At 47.1% G+C, this 20,596-nt stretch overlaps 2 long non-coding RNA genes across 6 annotated transcripts; both read right to left on the minus strand.

The window, feature by feature from the left end:
* Positions 1-1,098: 1,098 nt before the first annotated feature.
* LOC134433609 (uncharacterized) lies at positions 1,099-2,079 on the minus strand. Of its 2 annotated transcripts, none has more exons than XR_010031670.1 (3): positions 1,992-2,079; positions 1,445-1,602; positions 1,099-1,323 (listed from the first exon to the last, which is right to left on the minus strand). It is a non-coding gene; the product is annotated as an uncharacterized LOC134433609 (long non-coding RNA). The 2 variants fall into 2 exon arrangements; XR_010031671.1 differs by lacking the exon at positions 1,992-2,079 and adding an exon at positions 1,875-1,960.
* Positions 2,080-16,125: 14,046 nt separating this feature from the next.
* Positions 16,126-20,377, minus strand: LOC134433608 (uncharacterized). Of its 4 annotated transcripts, none has more exons than XR_010031668.1 (7): positions 20,098-20,377; positions 19,504-19,568; positions 18,821-18,884; positions 18,056-18,131; positions 17,675-17,934; positions 17,167-17,284; positions 16,126-16,572 (listed from the first exon to the last, which is right to left on the minus strand). It is a non-coding gene; the product is annotated as an uncharacterized LOC134433608 (long non-coding RNA). The 4 variants fall into 4 exon arrangements; XR_010031667.1 differs by having other exon boundaries at positions 16,126-16,394; positions 17,625-17,934; XR_010031666.1 differs by having other exon boundaries at positions 17,625-17,934.
* Positions 20,378-20,596: the final 219 nt, after the last annotated feature.

Genomic DNA, 20,596 nt, shown 5'->3' on the forward strand with positions numbered 1-20,596 from the left:
AAATTTATATTTATTTCTATTTTCATCTATATATTAGACCATATAAATTCATTAACCTGTCACATCAGAGCCATAAAAATACTGTACCTTGGTCAGCAGCAGTACGCAGCACAAGCTCATCCCATCGCAGCACAGCAAAATAAAACCTATTTCTATTACTAACAGAACAAACATCCCACAACATTGAACCCCAATAAAAACTGAAATAAACCAAACTGTAAATAACTGATAGTGGGATTTGAAAGTAGCCCTAAACCTCCGCACATTCTCATCATAAACTGCCTCCTACACCAATATCTCAAACACCCAAATACACCTTGAAAATGACACAGCTGCTAATAAAAACGCCCAGTAAAAATTCAAGCAAAGCAACTCACTACACTCAAAACTGTACAACTGACCCTAAACATTACTAAAAAAAAACCTCTACCTTTATGCACAAATAATAACATATAATCTATAAAAGCTATTTGACAAAATTAAAAAAATATTAAAACCATGAAAATAAAAAATCTAAATTATTAAAATACTAAAAAATACCACGAACTAAATTAAAAAAATATTGCCTATAACACCCCACCATATAAATGCCCCTGTCCCAAAAAATATAAATAAAAAAAACTATCAAACCAGAAAGAAATCAGAACTTAGGAACACCAAAACCATAGCGTCCAAAAAGTCACACCACATCCCTTATCATACACCAACTACAAACAACATAAAACAATACAACGAGTTCTTAAAAACCACCTTAAAACCACTACATTGAAAAACATTTCAAAAATTAAAAACTGCATTTAACAAAAGCCCTCTAATAAATTCACACCCAAAACTCCAGCAGCCCAGCTGGCCCTACCAAAGCTCTAGGTTTATACATACAGTAAACAAAACCAAAATCGCAGTAATACCTATCAGAAGTCTATGAAAGAAACCTATTGAAATTACTCCTACCTCAAATACAAACCAACCCATCCAAAGTCAGCTTCACTCAAAAAACAATCTACACAGAGTTAATAACAGCAAGAAATAGAACAACACACCATATACGACCAATTAATATAATAGTTTAAAAAACAAAAAGAAAAAAAAGTGTTTTTTTTTCTTCACTAACTTCTTTTATTAGCTAGAACAAAGGCTTTTGCCAGGACTGTAACAACAACTCCTTCTTCTTCTGAAAGGTCCCTTCTCATTCCCAAATTCCTTACAACTTCGGAGTTTAAATCCAAGCAAAAAAGCAAAATTCGTGCACTTGTACGTTCGATGCTACTGTCAGATTCTCTGTTTCCCTCCACATCTTCTTACATTTTCAGTCTTCACGCTGTCCTGCCGTGATGAGTTGACAAAAGATTTTGGTAAATGTTAAGAGAGGATTTCCCTCCCTCCCCAGAACTGGGTTCCTCAGCGCATTTCACTCAATCCCAAACCGGCAATGATGCACGCTCACCTGAAACAGGGGAATAAATCTGTAAAGGTCACTAAATAAATAAAAGCGCATCCCCATTGTTCCAGCACTCAGCAGCCCATGCGGCCAAGGTCAGAGCTCTCTGCTCACCGAGGACACAGCAACCAGCACGGACCTTTCTCCCACTGTCCAGCACAGACCTGCAAAGGCAGAGGGGAGTTTACAGAGACCGGGACGCGGCGGGACGGGACGGGACGGGCGCCCGGCCCGACCTTCCAAAGCTGTCGGCAGCGAGGGCGGGGAGCGCCACGGCCCCGCTCCGCCGCCTGCCCGGGGCCGCCCCGCCGGGATTGTCCGGCCCGCGGTCGCTCCCAGAGCCTGGAGCGGGGCGGGCGCGGGCTCGGGGGCTGCCGCCCTGTTCCGATGCCGCTCGCCTGCCCCCGTCCGCTGCCCCGGAGCGCTACGACCGCACCTCCGCCGCCCGCCGAAACCGGTCCCGCCGGGCCCCCCCCGCCGCGGCCATTCTTCTCGGCCATCGCGTCCCTTTGCACTCCCGAATGTCCTTCCCCCGTCCCCGCCATTTACAGACCCTGGCCCGACCACCGCAAGCTCCCGCCCCTCGCCCTTCCCTCGCTCGGCAGCGGCGTCCTTGCCCCGCCCCCGGCACTCAGCGGCGAGGGGCAGGGCGCTGGCTCGGGGGATGCGATCCCGCTCTGTGGCCACAGGGGGGCAGATTTACAGGGGTGTGCGATTTCCCCGCCCATTTCGCCGCCATCCTGAGAAGGTCAAAGAAAGTCCGCAACATTCACGACGTGCCCTTCCCAAGCTGGCGAGTGAAAGAGGACCCTCGGAAGAGATAGGCGATTAGGCAGATGCCTGTCAGCAACCCGCCTAAATACGGACGCCCGCAGCGCTGCTGACCACATAGTCCGTGTCTTAGACACTAAAAATGCCACATGAAAAGCCGTCGGGGCCGCCCTGGCGTCGGTGTTCCATGCAGGCAGCCGATTAGACCGAGCCGGGTCCTCGACTTCCCAGCCCTTGTCGCCGCCATCTTGAGAAGGTCAAGAAAAACTCCGTGACATCCGCAACTCGCCACTCCCAACATGGCGGGCTCTCGGCTGCCTGGCGGCTGAGAGCTGCAGTACCGCGCTCTGCCCACAAAGCGGCAGCACTGCCGCCCGCCCCAGCCAGGGGCGCAGCGCGCCTCAGGGCTGCGGGCAGAGAAGGCGGCAAAAAATAACAGGGGCGACCCCCAACAAAAACTGCTCTGAAATAAATGCCAAAAACCTGCCTCTTACCCGACCAGAACCAAACAAGCCCCCTTGATTTAAAGCCATGTTTACATAATATAAATAAGAAAAATAGAAATATAAAATTTCACATGCATCTTTACAGTGGACATTGATGTAGCATGTAATTTATATAACATATTCTGTCTGTTCCTATTATTTATATTTACTTATATTTTCTGGTTTGATAAATATCTTTCTATATCGATTGTATATTTCTATGTTTGAAATTACATTTCTATCATGCTTTTATTGTTTAAAATAAAAATCCCATCCTAACTAAAGAAATAAAAAGCTCTATTCTTTTAAACTATATTGAACTGTTTTTATATTTATAGCTTGCATGACTAATATAATGCTTAAATATAAACATAAATGTGAATATAATAATATATAATATGTATCCTATTCACATAATATAAGAAAAAATAAGTTAAAAAAGAATTAATCTGTAAGTTGTAGCAGTAGATATGGTACATATTTTTAATTTTTATATTAACTTTTAGCTATTTATTGTCTATTTCTATACTTAGATTTCTAGCTTTATATTATTTGTATTCATAATTTTTATACTAAAACACTTGCTTTTGCCAAATAAAAAACAAAATCCCCCTTTATTTTAAACTACTTAAAAAAACATACAGTATATCAATATGGTGTAATATATAACAAACTATATAAATAAGATACGATACACATAAATAATCTATTTTATATCAATATCCTATAATACACTATAATAAGATATATGCAGTATTACGGATTGTGTTGATTTATGTTATTTTATATTTTATATAAAGAATTGTTAAATTATTTATCTGCATATATTTGAAACACATTTCTATATTTATACTTTGGTTGCGATTTTTTCTGGGTGTTTTCTGGGTCTTTTCTTGCCCTTGTTGGAATTTTCTTCTGGGTTTTTTTCTGGGTTTTTTCTTGCCCACCTTCAGGGTTTTTTCCTGTTTTTTTCTGGTTTTTTTTCTTGCCCATTTTCAGGTTTTTCTCTAGGTTTCTTCTTGCCCAGCATCGGGGTATTTTTCTGGGTTTTTTCTCACCCATCTTGGGGTTTTTTCCTGGGTTTTTTCTTGCCTATCTTCGTCTGTTTTTCTGGGTTTTAAGCCAACATAGGTACATACCATGTCAGAACATACAATGTAACCCAGCTGGGGATTTTTTATTCTAAATTTAACAATGAGTTGCAAAACCTGGAAAGCACAAGTCACACACACAAGCTTAAATCCAGTCAGCATGTGCTCACACATGCAGAGACGAGCAGACACAGACACAGTCACATGCTCTCACACACGCTCACACACTCTTTCCATTTACACGCTCACTGCATCCCTTACTCGAGACGCAGAAGAAAGTGCTGTAACACATCTTCTGGCTGCTGCTCCCTGACGTCAAATGGTAGATTCTGGGGAAATCAGCAGGCTCGGGGACCTGTGAGATGACAGGAAGGGTCAATGAGTGGCTATCTGACAGCCAGGACTTGTCCCCGCTCGGGACCGATAAATTTTGTACCCAAAATCCCATAGAACACAGATGACCAGTAAAATTTTGATAAATGTTCTACCTAACTGTGACTACGTGCCAGGGCAGGGCAGCTCCGATCATAAATGGCACAATGTAAGTACACACAATATATAAGCTGAGGAAAACAGTGCAAGTGTACACAGGGTGTAAGCATACACCATATAAGGCGACACACTTACATGCTGTGTAAGTACACACGTGTACAAGTCAAGATAGGTACATACAATACAAGCCAGGACTTGATATAACTCTCTGCAAGATGAATTCTTGAACCCTATACCCTTTGAGAAGATGGAACCTCCAGCACTACTGTAGTCATCTCAGGAGGTGCATCTGAAAAAAAAGTTAGGAAAGGAGGCAGACAGTTGAAGGATAACTTAAGAGCTCCAGAAATCATTTGTCCATCGACAAATCCCATCTAGAGCCCAAGTACACCCCACATTACAAATTCCAACTCCCCATGGTTTGTCCTACTGAAGCACGCCATGCAGCAGGGCAGAACAGCTCCGGCACAAACACCTGCAGACACCCGTGACACAGAACGTGACAAACAGGGGGACGTGAAACACGACACATCATGCTTGTGGTGGGGGCCTCGAGGGAAGAGGGCAAAAGGGACCCCAAAGACACACTAGGGAACACGGCACACCGGACAACACGACGCACACCGGAGCTGTTCTGCACTGCCCGCCTGAAAGCTGCCATCAAAAGTAGAGCCTCTCCCTTTAGCTGTCCTAAGAGGCCCTTGGACAAGATTGCCTTTCCCTCTGCTCATTTTTAAATCTGCCCCAAGAACTCCCAACCCACTATTCACTCATCTCCAGGCCATGGCCCCCGACTTATCTTTTGGATGATCGGTGACGTGGATCCACGTTGCACCTGAAATGAGTCTGCCTCCGAGGGCCTCATGAGTGCCGAGGAGCCTCTTGGTCAGCTACAATAAAGTAAACCGAAACCAAAGTGTGATCCAGAGTTACGCGGGCCAAATCCCTGCAAGTCAGCTACTTGCCCTTTCCTGAGTGTGCCTGGCTCCCTCAGGCTCCAGCTTCATCCTGATTCCAAGGCTGTGGCCTTCATTAGGGGTGGCACCTGGGTAAGAGAAAGGCAAAGTTAAATGGCATTGCTGTGAGTGCAGTGGATGACCTTGTGTGCTGTAACACACGGGAATGCCTCTGCTAGGCTTCTGAACAGCCTTGTGTGGGGGGGCCCTCAAATAAACAAATAAACACCCTTTCTCACCCTGCTGCCTGCAAACCCCCTCCCAAGAACTCCTAAATGGATACCTGATCACCCTCTCTCTCCCATGCACAACCCTCAACTCACCTGAAGCTTCAATCTCAAACATCATCCTTGACACTGGGCAGACCTCTCTTGCGACATGATCCATCTGCTGAAAAATTGTTGTTCTTGAGAGCTGAGCAATAAGAACCATTTCTCTCCACTGCTCACCTTGGCTGCTGGTATCCAGATTGACTTCCTAAAAAGAAAGACAAAGAACAGTGCTGTAACACAGTCACCATACACACTTCTGCTGCAGAGACAAATGGGGCCTCACCTGCTCGGGGCAATCCCCTCAACGGGATGGGGCCCTCTGGCACCGATTCAATCCATCTCAATCTGAAAAAAAAGGTAGGACAAGAGTCAAACTGTTGCAGGATAACTGAGGAGCTCCAGATATCCTGTGTCCATCTACAAATCCCACCTAGAGTCCAACTACACCCCACATTACACATTCCAAGTCCCCGGGCCCTCTCCTATCGCACCAGGCTGTGCGGCAGGGCAGAGCAGCTCCGGCACATACGTGTGCTGACACCTGTGAATCAGGACAGGCAGGACAGGACAGACAACAGGGACACAACAGGAACAGAAATCTCTTGGCAAGGAAAATGGCTGCAAGGACTGAAAGAATGCAAAAGGAGATGACTGAGTTCAAACTGACGGTCAGCTGATGAGGCTCAGAGAACCCTGGAGGAAGAAGATGCTAACTGAAGGATTTATTCCAAGAACAGCAAAGATCGATGCCTAGGAATCCTATGCTCAGAATCCTCTGCCTGCCCTCACATTCTTACAAGTCCTACTCCACCACAATGGATCCAGGTGGGGCACAGCTGTCCGTACAGCTCAGAACAAGACCTGACAAGACACCTGACTGGATGCTTCCAAAGAGAGAAGAGAGTCTGATGCCTGTCTGAGCTCCCCAGTCAAAAGTTCTGTGGCCTGGATGCCAGGCCAGGGAATGCAGTGATCACAGATGCTAACAAGGATGCCAAGGTTTATGACAGGCCCCCCTAAGGTAAAAGACATTGCATACACAAACAACACATAATGCACAACAGACACATGACACGAGACACACCGGGACTGCTCTGCCCTGCGCTCCTCAGCACTGGGATCAAAAGTGAGACGTGGCTTGTATGGGGCCTAAGGGGCCACTTCATGAACACCCCCCACCTCCAAATCGGACCCAAAAACCCCTGCCAGTAATTCCCAAACCAGCACCATGCCTTCATCCCCTCTGTGGGTCACAGCCCTCTACTTATCTCTCAGACATCTGGGGATGCCAGTCTGTCTCAGGTGCATAGAAAGGCCACCTCGTCAGCTGGGAAGGTCCTGCTGGCACCGGGCTGGTGTCTCTCAGACAGCTAGATTAAAGAGAACCAAACATCAGTGCCTGACCTTGGCACCGCATCGGCCAAAACCCCACCACTCTGCTACTCACCGCGCTCCTAAGAAGGCCCGGCACCTCCTAACCCTGACCCTCTGCCACACCTGGAATGCAGCTACACCTGAAAGAAAGCTAGAACATATGTCAAACACCACCAGGGTAACTCACAAGCTGCAAACACCTTATGTCAATCTAGGAAGAGCAGCTAGAGCCCAAGTACAGCCCACGTCACAAATTCCAACTCCCCATGGTTTGTCCTACTGAAGCACGCCATGCAGCAGGGCAGAACAGCTCCGGCACAAATACCTGCAGACACCCGTGACACAGAACGTGACAAACAGGGGGACGTGAAACACGACACATCATGCTTGTGGTGGGGGCCTCGAGGGAAGAGGGCAAAAGGGACCCCAAAGACACACTAGGGAACACGGCACACCGGACAACACGACGCACACCGGAGCTGTTCTGCACTGCCCGCCTGAAAGCTGCCATCAAAAGTAGAGCCTCTCCCTTTAGCTGTCCTAAGAGGCCCTTGGACAAGATTGCCTTTCCCTCTGCTCATTTTTAAATCTGCCCCAAGAACTCCCAACCCACTATTCACTCATCTCCAGGCCATGGCCCCCGACTTATCTTTTGGATGATCGGTGACGTGGATCCACGTTGCACCTGAAATGAGTCTGCCTCCGAGGGCCTCATGAGTGCCGAGGAGCCTCTTGGTCAGCTACAATAAAGTAAACCGAAACCAAAGTGTGATCCAGAGTTACGCGGGCCAAATCCCTGCAAGTCAGCTACTTGCCCTTTCCTGAGTGTGCCTGGCTCCCTCAGGCTCCAGCTTCATCCTGATTCCAAGGCTGTGGCCTTCATTAGGGGTGGCACCTGGGTAAGAGAAAGGCAAAGTTAAATGGCATTGCTGTGAGTGCAGTGGATGACCTTGTGTGCTGTAACACACGGGAATGCCTCTGCTAGGCTTCTGAACAGCCTTGTGTGGGGGGGCCCTCAAATAAACAAATAAACACCCTTTCTCACCCTGCTGCCTGCAAACCCCCTCCCAAGAACTCCTAAATGGATACCTGATCACCCTCTCTCTCCCATGCACAACCCTCAACTCACCTGAAGCTTCAATCTCAAACATCATCCTTGACACTGGGCAGACCTCTCTTGCGACATGATCCATCTGCTGAAAAATTGTTGTTCTTGAGAGCTGAGCAATAAGAACCATTTCTCTCCACTGCTCACCTTGGCTGCTGGTATCCAGATTGACTTCCTAAAAAGAAAGACAAAGAACAGTGCTGTAACACAGTCACCATACACACTTCTGCTGCAGAGACAAATGGGGCCTCACCTGCTCGGGGCAATCCCCTCAACGGGATGGGGCCCTCTGGCACCGATTCAATCCATCTCAATCTGAAAAAAAAGGTAGGACAAGAGTCAAACTGTTGCAGGATAACTGAGGAGCTCCAGATATCCTGTGTCCATCTACAAATCCCACCTAGAGTCCAACTACACCCCACATTACACATTCCAAGTCCCCGGGCCCTCTCCTATCGCACCAGGCTGTGCGGCAGGGCAGAGCAGCTCCGGCACATACGTGTGCTGACACCCGTGAATCAGGACAGGCAGGACAGGACAGACAACAGGGACACAACAGGAACAGAAATCTCTTGGCAAGGAAAATGGCTGCAAGGACTGAAAGAATGCAAAAGGAGATGACTGAGTTCAAACTGACGGTCAGCTGATGAGGCTCAGAGAACCCTGGAGGAAGAAGATGCTAACTGAAGGATTTATTCCAAGAACAGCAAAGATCGATGCCTAGGAATCCTATGCTCAGAATCCTCTGCCTGCCCTCACATTCTTACAAGTCCTACTCCACCACAATGGATCCAGGTGGGGCACAGCTGTCCGTACAGCTCAGAACAAGACCTGACAAGACACCTGACTGGATGCTTCCAAAGAGAGAAGAGAGTCTGATGCCTGTCTGAGCTCCCCAGTCAAAAGTTCTGTGGCCTGGATGCCAGGCCAGGGAATGCAGTGATCACAGATGCTAACAAGGATGCCAAGGTTTATGACAGGCCCCCCTAAGGTAAAAGACATTGCATACACAAACAACACATAATGCACAACAGACACATGACACGAGACACACCGGGACTGCTCTGCCCTGCGCTCCTCAGCACTGGGATCAAAAGTGAGACGTGGCTTGTATGGGGCCTAAGGGGCCACTTCATGAACACCCCCCACCTCCAAATCGGACCCAAAAACCCCTGCCAGTAATTCCCAAACCAGCACCATGCCTTCATCCCCTCTGTGGGTCACAGCCCTCTACTTATCTCTCAGACATCTGGGGATGCCAGTCTGTCTCAGGTGCATAGAAAGGCCACCTCGTCAGCTGGGAAGGTCCTGCTGGCACCGGGCTGGTGTCTCTCAAACAGCTAGATTAAAGAGAACCAAACATCAGTGCCTGACCTTGGCACCGCATCGGCCAAAACCCCACCACTCTGCTACTCACCGCGCTCCTAAGAAGGCCCGGCACCTCCTAACCCTGACCCTCTGCCACACCTGGAATGCAGCTACACCTGAAAGAAAGCTAGAACATATGTCAAACACCACCAGGGTAACTCACAAGCTGCAAACACCTTATGTCAATCTAGGAAGAGCAGCTAGAGCCCAAGTACAGCCCACGTCACAAATTCCAACTCCCCATGGTTTGTCCTACTGAAGCACGCCATGCAGCAGGGCAGAACAGCTCCGGCACAAATACCTGCAGACACCCGTGACACAGAACGTGACAAACAGGGGGACGTGAAACACGACACATCATGCTTGTGGTGGGGGCCTCGAGGGAAGAGGGCAAAAGGGACCCCAAAGACACACTAGGGAACACGGCACACCGGACAACACGACGCACACCGGAGCTGTTCTGCACTGCCCGCCTGAAAGCTGCCATCAAAAGTAGAGCCTCTCCCTTTAGCTGTCCTAAGAGGCCCTTGGACAAGATTGCCTTTCCCTCTGCTCATTTTTAAATCTGCCCCAAGAACTCCCAACCCACTATTCACTCATCTCCAGGCCATGGCCCCCGACTTATCTTTTGGATGATCGGTGACGTGGATCCACGTTGCACCTGAAATGAGTCTGCCTCCGAGGGCCTCATGAGTGCCGAGGAGCCTCTTGGTCAGCTACAATAAAGTAAACCGAAACCAAAGTGTGATCCAGAGTTACGCGGGCCAAATCCCTGCAAGTCAGCTACTTGCCCTTTCCTGAGTGTGCCTGGCTCCCTCAGGCTCCAGCTTCATCCTGATTCCAAGGCTGTGGCCTTCATTAGGGGTGGCACCTGGGTAAGAGAAAGGCAAAGTTAAATGGCATTGCTGTGAGTGCAGTGGATGACCTTGTGTGCTGTAACACACGGGAATGCCTCTGCTAGGCTTCTGAACAGCCTTGTGTGGGGGGGCCCTCAAATAAACAAATAAACACCCTTTCTCACCCTGCTGCCTGCAAACCCCCTCCCAAGAACTCCTAAATGGATACCTGATCACCCTCTCTCTCCCATGCACAACCCTCAACTCACCTGAAGCTTCAATCTCAAACATCATCCTTGACACTGGGCAGACCTCTCTTGCGACATGATCCATCTGCTGAAAAATTGTTGTTCTTGAGAGCTGAGCAATAAGAACCATTTCTCTCCACTGCTCACCTTGGCTGCTGGTATCCAGATTGACTTCCTAAAAAGAAAGACAAAGAACAGTGCTGTAACACAGTCACCATACACACTTCTGCTGCAGAGACAAATGGGGCCTCACCTGCTCGGGGCAATCCCCTCAACGGGATGGGGCCCTCTGGCACCGATTCAATCCATCTCAATCTGAAAAAAAAGGTAGGACAAGAGTCAAACTGTTGCAGGATAACTGAGGAGCTCCAGATATCCTGTGTCCATCTACAAATCCCACCTAGAGTCCAACTACACCCCACATTACACATTCCAAGTCCCCGGGCCCTCTCCTATCGCACCAGGCTGTGCGGCAGGGCAGAGCAGCTCCGGCACATACGTGTGCTGACACCCGTGAATCAGGACAGGCAGGACAGGACAGACAACAGGGACACAACAGGAACAGAAATCTCTTGGCAAGGAAAATGGCTGCAAGGACTGAAAGAATGCAAAAGGAGATGACTGAGTTCAAACTGACGGTCAGCTGATGAGGCTCAGAGAACCCTGGAGGAAGAAGATGCTAACTGAAGGATTTATTCCAAGAACAGCAAAGATCGATGCCTAGGAATCCTATGCTCAGAATCCTCTGCCTGCCCTCACATTCTTACAAGTCCTACTCCACCACAATGGATCCAGGTGGGGCACAGCTGTCCGTACAGCTCAGAACAAGACCTGACAAGACACCTGACTGGATGCTTCCAAAGAGAGAAGAGAGTCTGATGCCTGTCTGAGCTCCCCAGTCAAAAGTTCTGTGGCCTGGATGCCAGGCCAGGGAATGCAGTGATCACAGATGCTAACAAGGATGCCAAGGTTTATGACAGGCCCCCCTAAGGTAAAAGACATTGCATACACAAACAACACATAATGCACAACAGACACATGACACGAGACACACCGGGACTGCTCTGCCCTGCGCTCCTCAGCACTGGGATCAAAAGTGAGACGTGGCTTGTATGGGGCCTAAGGGGCCACTTCATGAACACCCCCCACCTCCAAATCGGACCCAAAAACCCCTGCCAGTAATTCCCAAACCAGCACCATGCCTTCATCCCCTCTGTGGGTCACAGCCCTCTACTTATCTCTCAGACATCTGGGGATGCCAGTCTGTCTCAGGTGCATAGAAAGGCCACCTCGTCAGCTGGGAAGGTCCTGCTGGCACCGGGCTGGTGTCTCTCAAACAGCTAGATTAAAGAGAACCAAACATCAGTGCCTGACCTTGGCACCGCATCGGCCAAAACCCCACCACTCTGCTACTCACCGCGCTCCTAAGAAGGCCCGGCACCTCCTAACCCTGACCCTCTGCCACACCTGGAATGCAGCTACACCTGAAAGAAAGCTAGAACATATGTCAAACACCACCAGGGTAACTCACAAGCTGCAAACACCTTATGTCAATCTAGGAAGAGCAGCTAGAGCCCAAGTACAGCCCACGTCACAAATTCCAACTCCCCATGGTTTGTCCTACTGAAGCACGCCATGCAGCAGGGCAGAACAGCTCCGGCACAAATACCTGCAGACACCCGTGACACAGAACGTGACAAACAGGGGGACGTGAAACACGACACATCATGCTTGTGGTGGGGGCCTCGAGGGAAGAGGGCAAAAGGGACCCCAAAGACACACTAGGGAACACGGCACACCGGACAACACGACGCACACCGGAGCTGTTCTGCACTGCCCGCCTGAAAGCTGCCATCAAAAGTAGAGCCTCTCCCTTTAGCTGTCCTAAGAGGCCCTTGGACAAGATTGCCTTTCCCTCTGCTCATTTTTAAATCTGCCCCAAGAACTCCCAACCCACTATTCACTCATCTCCAGGCCATGGCCCCCGACTTATCTTTTGGATGATCGGTGACGTGGATCCACGTTGCACCTGAAATGAGTCTGCCTCCGAGGGCCTCATGAGTGCCGAGGAGCCTCTTGGTCAGCTACAATAAAGTAAACCGAAACCAAAGTGTGATCCAGAGTTACGCGGGCCAAATCCCTGCAAGTCAGCTACTTGCCCTTTCCTGAGTGTGCCTGGCTCCCTCAGGCTCCAGCTTCATCCTGATTCCAAGGCTGTGGCCTTCATTAGGGGTGGCACCTGGGTAAGAGAAAGGCAAAGTTAAATGGCATTGCTGTGAGTGCAGTGGATGACCTTGTGTGCTGTAACACACGGGAATGCCTCTGCTAGGCTTCTGAACAGCCTTGTGTGGGGGGGCCCTCAAATAAACAAATAAACACCCTTTCTCACCCTGCTGCCTGCAAACCTCCCTCCATCCACAATAACTCCTAACTGGACACGTGCTCACCCTCCCTCTCCCCATCACAATCCTCAACTCATCAGAAGCCTCAGTCTCAAACATCATCTTGGACACTGGGCAGATCCCTCTTAAGACATCATGAATCTGCTGAAAATTTGTTGTGCTTGACACAGCTTGGTATTTCAGGGAGTCTCACTCCTCAATTAAAAAAAAAAAAAAAAAAAAAAAAAAAAAAAAAAAAAAAAAAAAAACAGAGCAAAACCAAAAATTACAAAGGCACCTTACCACCCCTAAACACAAAACCCAAAATCACAAACCTAAACATTCCCTGTGTTCTATGCTGTTTTCTTCACAGAATCTTCCAAGCCTCTGTGCTTTAGATGGCCAGCAACACCTGCTGAAAACAAGCTGAGACGAGATGAAAGAGCCTCTTCGCTGAAATGGGAGGAGAGCTCTTACCCCAACACATCCCAGACAGGGTATGAAGCCCCTCAGCCACGGCTGGGGTTAATAACCCCTGGTGGTGCCCGCCTCTCGTTCCCATGCCACCCAGGAAAAGGGAGGGAGCTAATCCCACCAAGCCCTCAGAGCAGCTGCAGCTGTTTAGCTCTGACTCAGATTCAAGGGGAGTAAAGGGCTTGTTAGAGAAGAAAGTTCTTCAGAAAAATAGCAGTACTTTCTTTTTTGCAACAACTACTTGGAGCAGAAGAACAGAAAACTGGCAAGATATAAAACTTTGTGGTAAGGTTACTTAGCTGGATAAATTGGGTAATTGAGTAATTTGCTGTTACCTTCTATAATTATTCTGTGTTTAACAAAAGCCATCTAATAAATTCACACCCAAAACTCCAGCAGCCCAGCTGGCCCTACCAAATCTCTATGTTTATGCATACAGTAAACAAAACCAAAATCCCAGTAATACCTATCAGAAGTCTATGAAAGAAACCTATTGAAATTAATCCTACCTCAAATACAAAACAACCCATCCAAAGTTAGCTTCACGCAAAAAACAATTTACACAGAGTTAATAACACCAAGAAATAAAACAACACACCATATACCACCAATGAATATAACAGTGAAGAAAAAAAAACCACTTTTTTTTTTGTTTTGTTTTTTAAACTAACTTCTTTTATTAGCTAGAACAAAAGATTTTGCCAGGACTGTAACAACAACAACTTCTTCTTCTGAAATGTCCCTTCTTCTTCCCAAATTCCTTAAAACTTCTGAATTTACATCCAAGCAAAAAGCAAAATTCGTGCACTTGTGCATTCCATGCTCCTGTCAGATTCTCTGTTTCCCTCCACATCTTCTTACACTTTCAGTCTTCACGCTGTGCTGCCGTGATGAGTTTGACGGAAGAATTGGTAAACGTTAAGAGAGGATTTCCCTGCCTCCCTCCCCAAAGCTGGTTTCCTTAGTGCATTTCACTCAATCCCAAACCGGCAATGATGCACGCTCACCTCAAGGCTCACAGCTGCTCGGCTAAACTCGGCTATTGTCGGCTGCATTCGGCTGTACTCGCCTCTTCAGCGCGGCTCTGCTCTCTGCGCTTCGGCCGAACTCGGAGCCGCTCTCTGCGCTCGGCGCGGCTCGACTCGCTTCGGCAGAACTCGGAGCCGCTCAGCGCACTCGGCGCGGCTCGGCTCGCCTCGCTTCGGCGGAACTCGGAGCCGCTCTGTACGTTCGGCGCGGCTCGGCTCGCCTCGCTTCGGCCGAACTCGGAGCCGCTCAGTGCGCTCGACGCGACTCCGCTCGGCTCCCTGAGAGCGGGCAAGCGGCGGCGCCTCACGTTAAACTCGCCCGGCTCGGGGCTCTCCTGCTGCCGCGTCCCGCGGGCGGCCCGGCCATCGCACGGACACGATCGGGAGCGCGGCGTGCCGCAGGAGCTCATTAGGCTGTGACCGCGCTCGCGCTAATTAGCGCGCACGAGAGCAGCGGGCTCGGTTCGGCTGAGCTCGGCTCGGTTCAGGCAGCCTCGCAAGCCTGGCCTCGGTTCGCTCGAGGCCGTCAGGTTCGGCCGGTCTCGCCTTGGTTCGGCTGAGCTCGTTGCATTCGGCCGAAGGCGGCGTCGTTCGTTCGTGTTTTTATAAATATCTTTCTATATTGACTGTATATTTCTATATTTAGATTTATATTTCTATAATATTTCTTTTATTCAAAATAAAACCCCCATCTCTAGCCAAATAAATACAAAAAACCACCTTCTTTCAAACGATATTGAAATATTTTTATACTTAGTATAATTATACGCACATTTATAGTTAGTTTCTTTTGATGCAGTGTATTATTAATTACATATAATATACATAAAATTCTAGAAATGGATTTAAATTATTATTTATGTATCATATCTACTGCTACAACTAATTTTTTCTTGTTTTTAAACTTTTTATATATATATATATATCTGTATTTATTTATGATATATTCCTATACTTACATTTCTACCTTCATATTATTTGTATTTATAATTTTTATAATCAAAACCCTGCCTATTGACAAATAAAAAAAGCCTGCTTTATGTAACGATTTTAAAAAATATTTTCATATTTATAATTTTCATATTTATATTTATAATTTATTCTATATTACATGAGAACACATCTGCTCCTGCACCCCAGTGGGGCTCCCTCTCCTGGGGACCTTGGGGTGCCCCAACGGCATCAGAGCCCAGAGTCTTCACCCTCTTCTCCTCTATTTAGAAACTACACTACAACTCTTTTCTGGAAACAAAGATATTACCTAAATCCTCTCCCCATGTCCCAGACAGATAGATATTCAGTTATTAGTTGGCTGGGCAGCAGTTTCTTAAATAGAATGATAAACAAGACGTGAACATTTTAGCTACAAGCAAATAGGCAAATCTGAACAAGGTACTGATGGCCAGCCACAGAAGTTATTTTGAAGCAATTTTTTAAACAATAAAATACTGATACCACAAAAATAAAGCAAAAAGCTAACTACTGGCTAAAAAAAAATTAACTTTTGACAGCAACAACATTCCAACCACACAGGTTTTTTCCCGATGTCATACTTTATAACTACCTCTCTTGGGAATTCTCATCATGTATCCCAAAAGGAATAAATACCTTAGAGCGTCCTAAAGCAAAAAGTAGCACACATGAGCTCCTCACACTCCCGGGAGGCCGGCACAGCGTGCACTGAGTCAGCAATGAATTCTGCTCAGTGAAGGTCTGCAAACAAAGGTTCAACTGATGAATTTAACTGATTTTAAAGGGAGGTTTTCTAAGCACTGAAGCACAACAAAGAACAAGCAACAACAATTCTTAAAAAAATCTGCAAGTTTTATTTAGCATATATGTGACTGATTTCCACGCTGTGGCTTCTCACTTTGATTTGTCTGTAGGTTCAGGAAGATGACAATGCACACTCTGCCCTCCCTGAGCCCCCCACAGCAGCTGAGCGCTGCTCTGTGTGCTCAGATCATCAGGAACTGGATTACACGTGCCCGGATGGACTGGAACTGCTCTGCTGCAGATTCAGGAGACGATGGCACAGAGGGGCTGGCCGAGGCGTCGTCCCAATTCCATTTCTGTGTGACGAGAAGCAGTTCGTTCCCAACAGCTGCAACAATCCCCAGCTCCCTTCCACGGTGAGTACCAATGGCACACAAATGGCAGCCCGAGGAAATCGTGTTCTGGGCTCTAAGTGGTTGGGACAGGGTCTGATTTGTTGTTTTGTACTTGTATGAAGATTAGTACAACAGGGCTCTGATGGATGACATGGCAACACAGAATTAAAAACTCCTCGATAGGATTACATCGACTTCTAGGAAAAGACAAAAGCTTAGGACCCTTCTGAAATCTACTTTTAATCCAAAGCACGGGGATTGTCAGCATGCTGCACCTTCCAGCTTTTCAAAGCAGCTTCCCTCTGAAGACCAGGAAACATTGATTTCTACAGAAACAACGGGCAACCCCCAGGCTAATCTCAGCACTACTGTTTAATAGGGGACCTGCCAGCATGCCAGTCCAGCTTCAAGTGTGCTTTACTTCAGTCTAACATCCCCACAAAATTCTTCTCACAACTTCCAACCCTGAAATCTTATCTTCCCCTAAAGCTTCTCTTCATTAGCAATTTCCAAGTAACATGGTATTTTTACAACATTCAAAAATGTCATGCTGGACTGTGCTAGAGAGTAATCTGCAAATATAAGCTTAGCAAAGTTTGAATTGACTTGTCCAGAGAAAAAAACTACAAGTGAACACCTACACCTGCCTACAAAGAGCTAACAAGCCCCTGGCAGCTGCCAGCATCAAAGCGCAGCGGATGTCTCTAATACAGGGTAAGGATAACAATATCACCTTCTGTTCTCTCCAGCTTCTTTTCCCTGCAGTCGTATTTTGCTTCTTATGATTTTTTTAGTCCCCGTATCTTCTTGGACAGCACCGAGCCCGACGACAAGGACACGAGAGTCTTTCCCTGCCGGGCGGAGAGAACCAGGAAAACAGTTAAAATAAGAACAGGGCAGTTTGAAATTCATACTTGCAACGAGAAGCAGCGCCTAACCAACAGAACAAAAGTAAACAAAGCATGACACCTCCCTGGGGACAGAAGACTCACAAACTCTCCAGGATTTACAATTCTAGCCACCAACCCCTTCAGGACAGCAGCCAAGTGTCCCCTGGGGTGGTGCTGCACCAAAGAACCATCTGAGAGGTTCCAAAGAGTGAAATGCACAGTATTTTGCAAAGACAAAAAATCTTGCAAAATAACAAAAATACAATAGATGTAAACTACAGGGCAAGAGTACAAGTGTTACCTTTGGCAGCTGGAACCATCCAGGTGAGCACCTGATAACTGGATCCTCACCAGAGTTTGAACCCTTCAGGACACAGAAGGGTTTTCCCCAGGAATTTCACAGACTGAGTTTTGACAGAAGCACGCTCGCCGGATCCTCAGAAACGTCGCCCATTCTCCAGGCGTCTGGAGAGAACTGCAAATGGCTCTCATGTAGTTGGAGCTGGTTCTGTAAGGTCTCAGGGTGAATTTCACCAGATGCAACCAAATTGGGCAACTCCCAGTGGGACAGAAGGAACCCAAAGCTTGGGTAAGCAGAGCTGCAGCAAATACTGAGGAAACAAACATAACAGCGTAAAAGATAATAAACCATCCTTTTTTTTCCCTTGCTTTTGTTTTTTTTTTTTCTTATTCAGATCAGCATAGCAATTAAAGAGAAGGTGAAAAACTCACCATTACTGAACATTTCATCACCTGTAAGCTGAGCATCCTTAGCATAGGGGACTCCAAAGTTAAAATTCACTGATTCCTGGGAAATGAAACCAAATATCGTATGGTAAATAATCAAACAGCAGACATAAAAATTTGTTTCCTCTAAGGACTTTCAGGTACGTATGTATCTTTGCATTACACATTAGAACATACACTTTATACCATCACCTAATACATAATAATTTACCTTTAAATTTTGATAGTATAGCATGAATTTTTAACTTAAACTGGTGATCTATTATTATTCAGTTGGTGCCTAAAGTTATTTCTGCTGTCACGTTCAAAAAAACATGAATTTTTTTTACTGGAATGAGCAATTGATTTCAAAGTCATCACAAGCCCACCAAAACACAAAGCTGGGTTCACTGGACGGGTCTGTGAGCTAGAAGTAGTTAGGCTTGTACTTCCCTCTTGTTCTTCCAGAACCAATAAATGCTGTCAACAAAACCAGGATCTTTAGCCCGCTGCTGTGAAAGATTCTACAAGGATGATGGTTTGATTTGTGTTTAGAAGTTTTGATTTGAAATGGCCAGTCCAATGGATAAAGACAGTTTAAGTAGTATTACATTACTATTGTTATTATTTCTATTATGATTTTTACTAGTACTACTACTATTATTATCACCTGCTACTGGAAGAAACAAACCAGTAGTACCTATACTTAATTACTTTTATTTCCAGAAAATAATAAAGAAAAAGAACCAAACCAAAAAAGTCACTTCCTACCTTTTATATCAAGGGATGAAAAATTTCTCTTGGGCTCTTCTCCAATTGATCAAGACTCATAGCACTGAAAGGCAAACAAAACAGTGCTTTATAGAAGGCCAGGTGCACGTTTCAAGGCTGAACCACCAACTGATTGCAGTGACAGCACTTACAACATGAATCGTTCCCAGAGCCTCTGTTCAATGGAATGTTCTGTGGAACTGCCATTTCTTTCCCAAAACACTAACTTCCAACACTTCCTAAACTTATCTTGTATTTTAAAACCACAGAAGTTAGTGAGACTCTGTGCGGAGGTCAGCTTTAAATTTATTTCCTTCTAAAGCACAGAGCTCTGTTCCATCACCCTTCCCTTCGGCTCTACACTGGATCATGGTGAGCATTTGAGGAGTGCTCAAGAACCAATTCGATTTCTCTCTTTTTCTAGTTCTCTCTACTCTTAAATAATGCAAGACAAGTCAAATGAAAAATGACAAGTTCAGCATCAAAGCCACACTTTTTCCCTTTGTCTGCTCAAGAACAGGCTCTAAATCCACTTCTTGCTGCCTTCAACGATTCAGACTTGCAAAACCATTTTGACATGTTTTACAGCTTTATCATAACCCACAGAACGCAAGCTCTGTATTACAGGAAAAGGTAATTCACAGGCCAATATCTAAAGAGACCACTTACTTGTAAATACATACCTTGATAGAGATCGCACTGAGAACGTTTCTGTGGGACTCTAAGGGAGACATATTTTCTGAGTATCCTGTAAACAAGAAAAGCTACGATATATTACAAGACATCCCCACTTTTTCTACATATTCAAATAGGATTTTTAATAAAAACAATTCAGTTAAAAAAGAAGGAAGAAAATCAAGGTAATTTTACTCAGCTATATTTACTCCTGATTTAGAGGGAAAAAAAAGTCACGGGTGCTGCAAAGAAAAAAAAAGTGAACCATAAACGCTTACAGTAGAATTTTAAAACAAGTGCTTGCATAAAAGAATCTTACGGAACGTGAAGTAGAACAAAAAGTGAAACCACTATCAGACCTGCCTATTTTCTCACCATTGTACAAGAAAATCCTAAAAGCATTATAAAGTCGCTGCCTAAAACCGGTCATGGGATGTAACCAAGAACAATTGAGGCATTTGCTAATCTAGACAGAAACCTTTTCTGGATGCAAGTGTCAGATCACAAGTTTTGTCTTTCAGAAGCTCGACAATGCTGGAAAGCATTTTCCCTGGGGCTCGGGAGGGCAGGGGCGGAAGGGGGGGTGACTTTGCAGCTCGCACCTGTGCCATCCGAAGCATACAGCCCGCCCGCTCCCTGCGCTGGGCATTCTCCCGGCCATCTCTGGCTTTACCGCTCAGCGCCGCTCCATCCGCTGTCACGGCACAAAGAGCCACGAGCACTAACGCAGGCAGCAACCCCGTCATGCCGGCGATACCGCAGCGCTCCCTGCTCGCAGCGCCCAACACGCGGCGGAGCCGCCTCCGCCCGCAGCACCGGCAGCAGCCCGAGGGAGACGGCTGCAGCTCGGGGGCTCCTCCGGCGCCTCCGCCAGCCCGAGGGCGGCCGCCCCACCGGGACCGCGGCAGCGCCCGGCGCCGCTCGCCCGGGGCGGCTCCTGCAGCTCCCGGCCCGCGGCAGCAAAGCACCGCCTCGCCCTCCGCCATCGGCGGGCGGCAGCGCCCCCGCCCCCGGCACCGCTGAGTGCGGCCGAGGAACCGGGCGGACGCTCCTTCCGCGCTGCTCAGCTCCGGGCGGGCGGCCAGACGGAGGCTGCGCCCC

Source organism: Melospiza melodia, unplaced genomic scaffold (assembly GCF_035770615.1).
Source record: "Melospiza melodia melodia isolate bMelMel2 unplaced genomic scaffold, bMelMel2.pri scaffold_227, whole genome shotgun sequence".
Lineage (NCBI taxonomy): Eukaryota > Metazoa > Chordata > Aves > Passeriformes > Passerellidae > Melospiza > Melospiza melodia.